The sequence below is a fragment of the Coffea arabica genome, chromosome 4e, assembly GCF_036785885.1.
Source record: "Coffea arabica cultivar ET-39 chromosome 4e, Coffea Arabica ET-39 HiFi, whole genome shotgun sequence".
NCBI lineage: Eukaryota > Viridiplantae > Streptophyta > Magnoliopsida > Gentianales > Rubiaceae > Coffea > Coffea arabica.
This window is the reverse complement of record NC_092317.1, coordinates 48,705,236-48,716,828: the sequence shown is the minus strand read 5'-3', so window position 1 is coordinate 48,716,828 and position 11,593 is coordinate 48,705,236.

Genomic DNA, 11,593 nt, shown 5'->3' with positions numbered 1-11,593 from the left:
TGCATAATCTCGAATGTTATCTGTTATACAAGTAAATAATTTTTAACTATCCAAATGGACTATACCCGAGAAAAAAAATAAGGATTGTTAAGTAAGGAAATTTTTTTTACTTCTTCTTTGTTTTTTAAGTTTCATCCCTCTTCTGTTAAAATTTTTTTTTAAAAAAAAGAAATCTTCAACACATAGGGTCCAAGGTCAAGAATGGAGTGGAAACTTTACCGAGGCAGTGAATGCAGTAAATTTGTCGGACCCCTGCAACTTTTTTTTGGTCCCCTACGGCTAGAATAATCATGTAAGCATGGCACAGGAGCATCATTCAAGTCACAAATGCTTGCCATCATTTCATTTCTTTCTCACAAATTTTCTTCTTACGTTATTAAAGATTCTGCGTTACGATCTTGTTATCTGTTTCCACGGCAAACTTTTTCCCAAAACTTCTCCTTCTATTTTGGCGAGGTTGATATGACCTAGAAACTATATAGAATTTTTACTCCAAGGACTTTGCATGATCGATAGCGTATTATTGTAATTATAGAATTCTAACTCAACAAATTAATGGACCTGGGCTTAGGGTTTACCCAAAGATGGGAAAAAAAACAATAAAGTAGGAGAAAGAAAATTATATACTAGTATTTGGATCAACTCTCCAACTTGTAATCAAACCAACATTTTCCTTTGGTCGGAGACATGTCAAGTTGATGATCTAAGGATTAAGAGAGGGTTTAGTGAAATTGCTGATGACCTGAAAAGGACCACGGAGCAAGCAAGCTTGTTTAATTTGCGGGGGTTGGTATTGTTCGGTAGAACAATCCGCACTTTTCTTGACTTAAATATTTTGCTTAAAGTGCACACAAAGTTGACACCCAAACGAAAATTGTTTTAAAAGTGTATGGTACTGGACATTTCTTTTTAGAACTTACGTGAAATATGCGAAATCTTTCACTTATATTTTTTTTGACCGAATCATCCAACTCATTCCCCTTGTTGACGGCGTGGTGAGTACTAAGCACTAAAAACAAGACTGCTACCACTCTGAATTCTTATCAAGTTCTAATAAGTTGGTCAATGGATGTCATACAATTCGTATAAGCATCACTCTCAAAATGCTCTAAAATTTGAATACTTGTTGACAGCGAATTTGTGGAGAGATTTTGCTAGAAAAAGTAAAGAAAATTACACAGGAAATCAAATTTTCATCGTTTCGGGAGTCTATTGAAATCAGAAAAGAAAAGGGAAATGAACTGATTTGATCAAATTCATTTTGAGTCCCCGAGTGAATGGTCCAGCGGTAGCGCCTCTCACCGGTGACCCTTGAGATCCCAAGTTCGAGTCTCCGCTCCGCTGGATTCTTCCGCGCACTTAACGTGTTCGGGTCGGGTTGGGGCGCCGGCCCCAGGTCGCAGGGGATTAGTCGGGCCCCATAAGGATTGACTCGGACACCCCTGTGTCGAAAAAAAAAAAAAAAAAGGATCAAATCCATTTTGAGTTTTGATGCTACAGAGGAGAAAATTTGTCTGCCCATTTTTGGGCTGATATCTTTCATTTTCTTTTCTATCCTAAACTCCTAAACTAGCCAAGCACCGGTTGCTATACCATTATCAAATCTCAGACCCAAACCTTGGAGATCATTCTGCAAGCTTACAAATTAACTTCAGACAAGCCCCCACACCAAAATTTTTTTTAAAAAAAAATTGAAGAAATAAATAAAAACGAAACAAGGCAATACCTAATAGTAATTCTTTGAAGTAGTAGGACTTTAAGGAGTATTTATTTTTGGGGCCCTACAAAATCGAGTACAGGTATGTCTAATAAATACACACTATCTATCTTCTCTGGGAGGCAAATGGTTTTTTTGAGTCATTCAGTTGAACAAACTCCAAGTTAGTTTGTCTCCATCATTTCTGATTTCACCTACCTTCTTATCTAACCTATATACTGTTCTCGTGATGCATGCATACGCTACTACTCTTGTAGTAGTACTATAGCAGAAGATAGAAGTTGGTCTTCTTCTTAGTTAAACGCTGCAAGAGCAAGAGGTCCACTTTCTTGACTTGCGAGGTAAACCTCTCATGAATCAGGTGGACGGACCAGTAATGTAATAATGACTTGGAAAGGTGAAGAAGTTGCAGCGAATTAGAAAAGACATGAAAAATGAATTATGAGTCAGCTAGCTGGCAAGGGCCCCTGATCATGAAGTTTTAAGGGTTACAATGTTGACGGTTGGCTTCCAGGACTGGCATATTAGAAATTTTGAAGGTCTTATGTTCCTTGTCGGTTGAGAATAATCGACTTGGGAACTACAAACAAATATGTGAATGATTTAAGTGAAGATCTATGTTATTTATTTGGGGTAAAGCCATTGAAACAGTCCCCTAATTTCACCACCGCGGTGCACCGCGCGGACTTTTTTTTTTTTTAAAGTAATTTTTTGGGGTAAAGACGGCATCCCATTAGGTGAGGTCAATGAAGACACGGTCCATCCGATCGTTGATATGGGCTACGCCCCCACCTAAAGGCAAAGTGTTTTTAAATTCGAACCGGTGATTGATCCGATTGAACCATAGATTCTCGATTTTTTTCGGTTCAATCGGACAGGTCACCGGTTCAAAGTGCTTTTTATTTATTTTCAAATTTTAAAAAATACTAAAAAAATCACGATCTCCATTCTCCATGGTGTTCTTGCACATAGAAATATCGCCAGATCTCAAGTCCTCTAATTTCACCATCATCACCTAAACAAATGATTTAAAACAATCTTTGTTCACATTAAATTTAAAAGTAATCTTTTCCCAAAAATCAAAGAAAAACTTTTAAATCCCTTAAAAAAATTTCTTGTTCATATGAAAAAATATTAAAAAAGAAAGTAAAATTTCATATTTGATAGACGATTTTTTTCCATACCACAAAAACAAAGAGACAGAGAAAAATAGAACAAACAAAAAAATTGCAAAGCAAGAAAGAAACTTTCAATTTAGCATATATTGAAAACAACAGAAAGAAAAATTCAAATGAAATGATGAAAAAAAAAAGAGTTCAACATACATACAAGAAAAAGAATAAAACTTTAAAAAGATTAAACTAAAAATGGTGGAAGAAAACACCAACAGATTAAACTAAAGAGTGAGATTAAAAAGATGGTAACAAAGGAAAAATGAGAGAGTGGAGATTGAAGATTTGAGATTTGAAAGAAGATACAGTGGGATGAGAATGAGAGTTTATATTAGAGAATCAATCTATTAGCCATGAAAATTATGATATGATGAAGAGAACACGGAGTGAGAACTGAGATTGGAGAGAAAGTGGGAAAAGATTGAAGTGGTGAAGTGGCAGCTGATGTATTAGGGTTAATGGAGTTTTGTTGATTCTTGTTTTAGTAAATTATTTAAAAGTAATTGTTTTGGCAAATTAATCATCAAGCAAAGCATTAGTGGAATGGTTAGTGTGTTAGACTTGCTGGCAAAAGATCTTGAGTTAGACTCTTGACTCCAGCAAAAGAGGTTTTGTTTTTGCTAAACAAAAAAGAAACTAAAAACATGAAAACTGGGAATCACCAGTTCAATGAGTTTTATTAGTTTTTATGAATTTGACTGATCTTGACCGATTTTCTGTTACTTCCGACTCTAGCATGGAACCAGACCGGAGTCTTGGCCAATTCGCAATTCAACTGATCGGACATGTTGGTTCGGTCCAATAAAGGTGCACAAACATTGAAACATGTGGGCATTCTATGTCCATTACCACTTATAAGCGACCAAACATCGAAACATGTGGGCATATACTTGACATCTCCATACTTGGCATGTGCAACTTCCTTTGGTAGTTGCTACTAGACAAATACCATGGAAGAAGAACATTTTCTCAATTGCAAACTCACTGCTTTATCAATAGAAAACGAAAAAAACGTATCATGGGGGTTTTGGATTTTGGATCCAGGACAGAACATTTACACCAAGACGAAGACATTCTTTGAGTCGAGACGTCCAGATCTTGCCATCTGCTTCCCCTAACAAAAGCCTATTCTGTAACGACAAATGATTTTCGGTAACATGGTCAGACATGTCATGACTCGAACTTCATTTCGGTAACATGATTTGGGTTGCAAATGTTTTAATCATCTATTGGTCAATCGAACTTCATTTCAGCCAAATGGACAAAAAATTTACAGCATGGAACTTAGAGGGATGATTCTCTGAATTAAAAAAAGGCTTAATTTCATTTAAGTCCTCTAAAACAGTTCAAAATCTAATTTTACTCCGTCAATCCAAGCCTTCCACAGTAGCACTAAAAGCAGCAATCCAGTCATTTTCACCTTAAAAGAAATCTCAATTTGGCCGTGCAACGTAAGAAACTTGTTTTTTTTTTTTTTTGAAGGAAGAAACTTGTTTCAACTTGGAAAATCAAACACTCTTTCGTTGTAATCAATAAATTTAGTTGCTAAATATGAAAGAAGGGATATAACCGAAAAAGCAGAATATCAAGAAAAGTCATTTATACGTTACTAAATATGAATGGATTTAACAGAAAAAAGGAGAAAATTATAGGTCTTTCCAGATCTAGTCCTTTCAATTGTAACTTATGTAAGTGCTTTTTCTAGTTTTCCGTGACTTGAAAGCAGACCAACTTAAGTAGTTTCATCAATTAGAAAAACGTGCATTTAGGTGAAATCATTAAAATTGTGCACCTTTATCATTATATCACTAGGACAGAGAAACTTATATCCCTGTTGATTTTCTTCATTTTATGGTTAGGTCATTCTATAGTTACTTGACAATTATTGACTTATATTAAAAAATTTATTTAAGACCAAATTGGAAAAGCTTTCCCAATTCAGAGGACAAAATTAGATATTTTCAAATTGAAGTGCCAAATTAGAATTTTAAACTATTTTGAAGGACCAAATTAAGAATTTCCTAATTTTGAGGCCATGACTTTCCCTTCCGCGCACGCTACGAAATTTTCGCACACAATCTTAAAAGGCAAGGAATCTTTTAGTAGAAGGGCAAAAAATTCCTACTGATTTTCTTAATTTTGCAATTAGATCATTCTATAGTTAGCTGAAAAACATTAACGTCAACTAAAATAAATATTCAAGACCGAATTGGAATAGCTTTCTTAGTTTAGAGGAAAAAATTAGATATTTTCAATATGGAGTACCAAATTGATATTTTAAACAACTTTGGAGGACCAAATTGTCAATTTCCTAATTTTCTGCTTAGCACACGCTATGATTTTTCACACGCAATCTTGAAAGGCAACGAACTTTTAGTAGAAGGACAGAAATATTCCTATTGATTTTCCTAATTTTGCAATTAGATCATTCCATAGTTTTTTTTTTATTTTTTTAATAGGGGAAAGTGGGACTTAAGAAATGAGTAATTTTGCAATTAGATCATTCTATAGTTTTAGTAGGGGTAATGTGGGATTTAAGAAATGAAGAGGGGGCACGAAAATTTGAACCTAGGGCATTTAATTCCTAAGATTTCAACCTTAATTACTAGATCAAAACTTCCTCAACATATCATTTTATAGTTAGTTAAAAATTATTGACTTCAACTAAAATAAGTATTCAAGACCAAATTGTGATAGCTTTCTTATTTTAGAGGACAAAAATAGACAATTTCAATTTGAAGGACTAAATTAAATTTTAAACTACTTTGGAGGAACAAATTGAAAATTTCATAATATTCGGGCCAAAAATTTCCCCCACGAGCACATCGGTATGATTTTTCACACGCAACCTGCTCTAGAAAGATCCTCAAAGGCCAATAAGCCTTAGTTACTTGTTCCACATCACCATGAAAACTTCTCCCAGACAGCTCGCAATAACAGTGTCTGATTATTGATCCAGGTTCTTAGTGGCATAGAAACTTAGTTTTGGCATCTGATGCTCTTATGAAAGCATGTAAAAGCTAATAATAGTTTTAGAACTAAGTAAGTACTTTTATTGAACAAATTACACTATAAATATGAGAGATTATAATTTATTTTCAAGATTTATTTGTAAAGGTCATGATCTAATGTTTTTTTTTTTTACAAAAAAGAGTTTTAATTGATGTGAAATATGTATTTAAAAAAAGGTACTACTTATTTCAAATTTTCATTGATTTTGAATTCTTTTGATTTTTTCCTTTTTCTTATATTATCTTTGCATGTTTATTTCTTGGCAAGAGACTTTTTATTTGAGAAAAAATGTTTATTGAGTCTTAGACAAATATGTAAAATTTAAATTTAAATTAGTATAAATCATTTTAAAAAATAAATGATGAGTAGGATGAAACGAGTACCTGTTGATTCGACCATCTCTTAGCAAGTATTCGATAACCGAATACCCGCTGACATGTAAGGATCTAAGGTCAGAAAATGATTAATGTGCGATGTATAGAACTAATCAACCAAATGTGCGAATCAACCAAATGGTGCACAACGCGAGTATCCGATTCGTGCCCACCCTTACATTTACCAATACAATAACAATGAAAAGCCAGACATGTTTGTAAACCAGACATGTCTTCAGCTGTTACTTTGATTTAAGCTTAAACAAGTGCACAATCACAAAAGAAACATAATCTTCCGAAAACAAAAGAAAAGGTGGTGAAGTTGGGGGAAGTTCCTCCATCACGCCGTAGCGGAGCCAATAATGGACTGGGGGGCAGTCAACCCCAAATTCCGAAGTCTTTCTTTCAGCCCTGAAAAAGTTTTGAAAATTTTAAGCAAAAGTCCTTAGGCCAGATCAAGATTTTGCCAAAATTTTATTGCCCCCGCCCCCACCTAAGCTTCTCCTTTTAGACAAAATTGAGCTCTTACTCATCTTTCAATATTTTTGACCTAGCTTCATATGTATGACATGACATGTAATACCTAATTCTGAATGGTTTACATAACTACAGAGGGAGCCATTTCATGACAGGAATCAAATATCTTCTCCACTAATCCAAGGGTGAAATGTATCTTTGTAGCATTTGAGGAATCAAAATATGCCGCACACACATTTTGCTTCACCAAATTATGTACCCCTAAGATTAAAGATACACAGAACTTTGTTAACACTGCTCACACTTTTCCTCATGAATGAGCTCATGCCAATCATTACATCCAACCTATATAATAGGTTGACCCCTAAGCCATATTCGTTAGATGACCAAAATAAAGGGCAAAATTATCTGAATTTTCCTATCAATGTATAATACCTTAAGAGAGCTTTCCCAATTCCCATGTACTGTCACACGCACGCTTGCCCCATACCAACTCGCTAATTATGAAACTTTCTATTTGTCAGCAATCACTTGAACAAGTGTTTTGCCATGACCGTTATTGCAATCCCTTTGCATGTCATTACCATCTTCATTCTGCAAAAGAAAGCAAAAGAAAACTAAATGCGGTAGCCAAACTAACAATCATATAGGGTATTCGAAGTTTATCAACAACAATTAAGCGATAAATGGTGTTTAATGAATAAAAGTTACCAAACAAACTTAATCAATTCATATCTTATGTTAACAAACCTTTTCCTTCCAATCAAGTTGCGTACTTTATTCTGTACACAAACTACAACAGTTTAACATTTTAAGTAAGACGTGCACTTGCATGAGTCCATCATCTTTGCATCCCTTTTATTAGTTCAGGGGGGAGGACCGATCTCTTATCAAATGCAAAATGACTAACTCCGATTGTGCATGTCACCATGTTCTCGCATTTTTTACTGCCCTACTTGAATGAATTGCATCATTCACTGTTTGCATGCTTGGCCATAAGAAAGTCAAGGAGCCAACTCAAATGTGAAGGTGTAGGAACATATTATTCCCAAATACGAGAACATTTTTCTATATAATTGATTGGCATTAAAAAAATGAGAAAGATTGAAAATGTAAAACCAGGGGGACAAAATTGCGTAAATTTTCTCCAGCGAGAAGCACAAAGTGCATAAATTCCAAGACTAAAATAGTTGGAAGATATATATAGCATTTAAACCTCGTGCATCAACTACAGATTAACAACAGTAAAAGATCCTCCACTTGAAGCCTCACAAAAAATAGGTATATAAATGCTTTTTTCCCAGGGGCAATCCCTATATTTTGATAATGACTATTTTAAAAAAAATTTAATCGTAATATGTTTCACACACTCAGACATCCCTACATAGAGAAGACCCATCAGATCACAAAAACAGGTAGGTAGCAAGCAAATTCACCTTGAGTGTCTCTCCAATGGAGAAGCAGAGTCCATATATTACAGGCTTTATTTGCCCCACCACAACAATCTTTGTTTGGGTGACACTTCATTTAGCACTAATAATGGGAAGAAAACAAACACTAGTTCTAATCCTTCCAAGATTACTAAATAAGATGAAAATTTGGATCATCCACCCGGTAAAGGCATTTTTGTTACCTACTAGCTTGATTCAGATATGCCAACATTTCATTTAAGGGTACGAGGGTTAAGACCAAGAAAATGCAAAAAATCAACATAAAATTTTTGATTCTTTAATGAGAAATTTAAGCACTGTGACTACGTATGCAATTCAAAAATCACTAAACACTTGAATCAGACGACGACGACAAAAACCATTCAAATAGGCTAACAAAATACAACTGTATAAAAAGTGCAGAACTACAGTATTGAGATGCAAAGGCAAGATAATGAATATACCCTTCTAGTGAGGCCTTGAGCTGACATGAACTCATAGAACTTGCGCATCAGCATTTCTTCCTCTACCTACAATGAACATCATCATTTAGCATCTCAAATTATTTTCAAACCAGGGAGCTAAATCAACATACCACTAGCAAATTAAAATTTAAGTGAAATAACATAAGTAGAAATAATTTTGAAGATGATAGATCCAATTCATGTTTGAGGTGTAATGGTCCATACATTTCGGAGGAAGCGTGTATGAGATCTTTCATGGACCAATTTAACTATGGTCCATGGTCACAATCGTCCTTTGCTCTTTTCCCTCCTCCCCTGCCCCCACCCCGGCCCATGCTCATCCAAGTCAAGGGGGCATGGCCGAGGTAATAGCAATCCAAATGTTACACTAAAATGCATAAAAATCCACATATACAACATAGATATCCTTCATTTTAGAAGCCTTCCCTTCTTTATTTGATAAATACAGCTATTGCGCTAACCCTTCTTAATTTAATTAATTCAGACCCTGTCTAAGAAGGAAAAAGGACAGAGAAAAGATTCCTACAGTAGTCATCAAAAAGTTTGAAAACTCTCGTGCATTAACATAAGAAACCACAAAACGGAGATCAAGATGAAAAAGGTAGACCTGGAGTTTATGCAGTTCATCCAGCATTGACCTGTGGGCATCAGTAAGGAGCTCATTCTGCTTATCCAAATGCCTACAGAAAAATTGAATTAGACAGCATATCATTGAGCCAATAAACCTGTGCAACACAAACTCTAATAACAAGGAGAGACAACTTTTTATTAGTTTGTGAGTGATTTAGTATGCTTTGTGATAAAAAACCATCAAGCTTTTAGCAGGAATTACCTTAGCATTTCTCCAGCATATCTAGGGTCCATTCCCTTAAAATATTCAATTGAGAGGTGTATGGATTTGCACAAACCTCACTAGCTCCAAGGAGAAACCTGAATGTTCAAAAGAGAATCTTAGTTTAAAAGATTTAATAAGCTTTCAATAGAGAAATGAAATGCAAAACCAAATGTACGAAAAGTTGTCAAGTATTCCAGTGACAGAAAAGTTCTATAGCCTCTATTGACAGCGGGGAATGAGAAGCAACTTCAAGCTTCCATCATCCACAAATGACCATATCAAGACAGGGAAATCTTCGTAAAAATCAATAGGACTAAGACTAAACCTTAATTGCTTATCCTCCAGCCCCACAGATAGATTCAAGATACATCATTCATATTTGAATCATATGTGTAATGCTTGAGCCTAAAGACTGACCTTTGCAATGATCATTACTGTGTCAGAATCAGCAGATGGTTGTCGCAGACATAAGCCCAAAACAAAGTTTTGACCACAAAAGGACATTAGTAGACTAGTAGAGGGGAGACCATCCAACCACTAAAATTGTAGGTTCAAGGCAGCCTACACAAAACATAAGTCTAGTGATATTCTGTCACGACTTCATAAAATACCGGAAGGAAGCTTTACCCCTACACATTCACCATGAGCAAAGTTCATTCTACTCAGTTCGTTTCCCACATTTGATTGCCAAGGACGAACACTCAATTATCTGGACAAACGATTTATCCACCTTTTAAACATTAAAGCATCCGATTCTCTTTCTGGTAAACTTTTTTCTTTCTTTTCTATTTTCCTTACAGATGTAAGTGCCACAAGGCTCAATATTGACTCGAACCTTATCCTAACTGCAAAGTTCCATATTGTCCTACAAGAATTGCTAGCACCAAATGAATTAGTAGATGTAGTAAAGGAAAACACTTAACTTAGGTGGAGCAAAGCAAATCATGAAAATATTTTGCTACATATTCTCTTCTAGTATAATTACTTTGTTTATCTGAATTCTTCATAAGCAACTTTAATGACAATTCTTGTTAGTATTTTGATTTCGTAGCACAGAGCCGTCGAATTCTTGTTTCATATAAGAGGGAGAACCATCATCATACTGCATCAATAGCTGTTGGATAATAATATCACAAGGACAATTGTTAGGAAAAAAATATAAACTGAAAAAAGAAATTAATTGTTAATCAAACACAAGACTGCGGAAAATTGGAATTGCATAATCAGAGCAAACCCAAAACAACAAACAGCAGAGAAGTCAATTTCTAAAACACAAATTAAAAATCTGGAAAATAGCACCTAACCCATTGAAGCGTATGTATATACAAAACAAGAAGACAGAGTTTTTTTTTTTTAGTATAATTTTTAATTTTGAAATAAAAGACCTGGGTTCTCTAGTGACGGTATTGAAACCAAGGAGTCTGGTGGCCAAGAAAATTCACAATGAGAAGAAGCTCATGTAAGCTGCCAGAGCGATTTACAATTAGTGCTAGATTCCGCTGTGAAGAAGGGTAAAGGAAAGGGTACGCGTGCTGCCAAAAGTCCACGTCGGCCATAATTTTTTTTTTTTTTTTTAGGTTGGCTGACACAAATTAAAAAATAATTTAAAAAAGAGATTTTTTAGCTAAATCACCAAACCCTAGGATATTTGGTCGCTAAATTAATTATTGATTGTTAGTTTTTAAATAATAAACTATTTTGTTTATGTTTGAAACAATTTTTCCTCTTTCTAGAGCAAACAAACGTTTAAGATATATTTTTTTTTCTACGTTTGAAAAATTGTGAAAGAATTTTTTTTAATTTCATATGAAAAAAAAAATTAGAATTGTTTGGCTTTATTCAACTTATATTTTATGTTGCTAATTACATTGGTAACGAATGAAAAATTTTAGAATAAATGTCTATAAGCTAGCATTAATCACATATTATGATTGGAGTATTTTGATAACACAAAAAAGTCAAAATCTCACATAAACATGCAAATAAATTACCATAAACATGTTGTGTCCTACAAATTAATTTAAGGCAACTAAGTCAAATTTATGGAGATTGTATTTCATAGATGACTATATCAAATATGGAAAAAAAAAA